Raw genomic sequence first — 2,409 nt, forward strand, 5'->3', positions numbered from 1 at the left:
AATAAACTCGCTTATTATCGCGATTTATTTTTCATTTTCGAGTCGGCAATCGCTGAGAAATTATTGACCGATCGTTACTTTTCAGATTAAAATTATCCAATAACTCGAACTTTTCTTCAAAATACTTGGCGATCTACGGAGTTTCATTATTATTTTATTATCAAGCAAATTCTCCAATTTTTACGCGTTCCTCTATTAAATTGGCCTTATCCAAGTATCAGAAGAGCGAGCCGAAGCGCGGAACAACGGCGCAACTATTCCACAACTATGTTACAACTTATTCGTCGAAACCACCCCTCCTTCTCCCTCCTTGTTTCGATGCATACAATTTCGACTTTGATTCGAGCCGCTCGTTTGCCGAGTTATCCCAAGTATTTTATCTCGTCCGTTCATAAAAGGGCTAGTTAGTGTTATTATCGAGGAAAAAAAGGAACTAACTCTTCAACAGATGCTTCTCGTTACGCGAGTTACGTTACGACGATAAATGGTCGAATAATACGTTCCATCGTGATGAAATAAAATTCTCTTTGCTTTTATTTGACAAAGTAATGTTCGACCTCGATGCCGTGATAATCTATTCGATATGCGTATGTTTAACACGTGTTCAGCCGATTATCGATCATGTTTGAGAGAAAAAAAATGTCTGATTTTGTTCCGCGATTCTCGAAAAATTAACCCGCGTCGAAATCACGACTTCGACTCGTATGGAAACACGACGATATACATATTCGCGGATCAAGCGTTTAATAAACTGTGTTTACGACTACCTTGAAATTCAGCAGTGGAATTCCACTATGATAGCTATTTTTTTTCTCCCTCTTTCTCTCTCCCAATTGCTCGTTATTTCCTCATCGCAATCAAAGGGAGACGAGAGGTTTTTTTCATTGGAAATTTTTTTATCGGTCGCAATAAATGTTGCGAACAGGAATCGCATTTCACATTTTAATATCGGCGAAATTACTGTTTCGTTTTCTATTAATCATCATTCGTGTTATATTAATCAATCTTTTGCAGCGATCGATCTTCAAAAAAATTATATAAATAATTCTAAATCCACGATTCGATCGATTTCTTCGATCCAATTCCAATTTACAAATATACTTTGCAATAGTTCGGCAATAATCGAATTTATTCTCCAATCTAACATCTTTCATCTTCTTTTTTAGATTATTCACTTTCATACTGCTGAAGGACAATGAAGGAAAAAAATTATATGTATTCATTCGTTCGAAGTTATATTATCTCAAGTATATCGCACATGATACATTTCGTGCTATCTCTAAATCATTATAATCCAATTGAATTCAATTTACTTACGGAAGCTTCTACGATTATACCAATTAAACAACCGAATTAATTAAGAGCTCTTCGTCGAATTTCAATCGGATCCGAAATAAAGAACGAAATTCATCATCCTCGAACAATTCAAAATTAATCCATTACTCTCTCTCTCTCTCTCTACGAAATCAATTAAGGATCGAAAGATTCCACGATCACTACTCGAGATAAACACACTCATAAAGAGGATGAATTAAAAAATTAAGATCCCATCGTGGAAAAATCACGAAGAACGCAATGATGGCGTGTCCCGTTTCGATAATCGCCATTAACCGCCACTACGCGGGATCTTTGCCGTCTCATCTTCGATTTATACGTCTAATTTTCCGAATTAATGGCCACGAACGTCGAATTACAGAAGACCAACTCTTCATCGACCCCTCTCCTTCCCTTCTGCCCGCGGCCCGATGGAAATCTCTGCCAATTACTTCGTCGCGAGCTCGCGTTGCTTTCCGCGTGGATTCGCGCGCGTCAGCACGTAATTACGCGAAATTGCACAGAAGAGAAAGAGAGAGAGAGAGAAAAAATGAACGAACACGATTCTTGGTTCCTCTCCACCAAGAGGGAGGGTTTAAAAAAAGCCACCCGATGGAATCTCGCTCGCGTCGAAAACACTGTTCCATGGGATAAAGTAAGAAAATTTTGCAGAGAGTGGGCGGATACGTCTCTTAATTGGAGATTCTTGGAGAGAATTTGTAGCAGAACACAAGTTCAAACAAGATTTCTCTTTATATCTTCGATGATACTCAGGATTTTTAGTAAGATCGAAGAGGTATACGCTGAAAAGTTCAAGCTTTTTCTCCTTGTTTTCTTTGGAACAAAAATCGGATGAAAATTAATCTTCTCTTTTTTGCTCCTAGAATACATAATCCGATAGTTACCATTCGACAAAATTGTACTCGCGAAAATTCATGCTTTCGTCCGGATGGAGGTCTTGAACAGGAGGAACCCTTACCAAAGGAATCAAACGAGACATCGAGTAAGAGATAAACCGAGATAAACCGCGTCTTCGAAAAACACCGTCCCCTTCTCCCCTCCCCCCGATTAACGATCGGCGGCGGGCGAACGAGG

General features: G+C 38.9%; 1 protein-coding gene and 1 long non-coding RNA gene across 11 annotated transcripts in view; both read left to right on the top strand.

Annotated features, from left to right (window-relative positions):
* LOC102681371 (dystrophin, isoforms A/C/F/G/H-like) overlaps positions 1-2,409 on the top strand; it is a 428,634-nt gene that overhangs the window by 217,860 nt on the left and 208,365 nt on the right. The gene's annotated exons all lie outside the window — the stretch shown is intronic.
* LOC116185610 overlaps positions 2,098-2,409 on the top strand; it is a 27,215-nt gene continuing 26,903 nt past the window's right edge. Inside the window, exon 1 of the long non-coding RNA XR_004150475.1 lies at positions 2,098-2,110. This is a non-coding gene — a long non-coding RNA (uncharacterized LOC116185610). The remainder of the gene's footprint in view (positions 2,111-2,409) is intronic.

The sequence above is a fragment of the Apis dorsata genome, unplaced genomic scaffold (genome assembly GCF_000469605.1).
Source record: "Apis dorsata unplaced genomic scaffold, Apis dorsata 1.3 scaffold_222, whole genome shotgun sequence".
Classification (NCBI taxonomy): domain Eukaryota; kingdom Metazoa; phylum Arthropoda; class Insecta; order Hymenoptera; family Apidae; genus Apis; species Apis dorsata.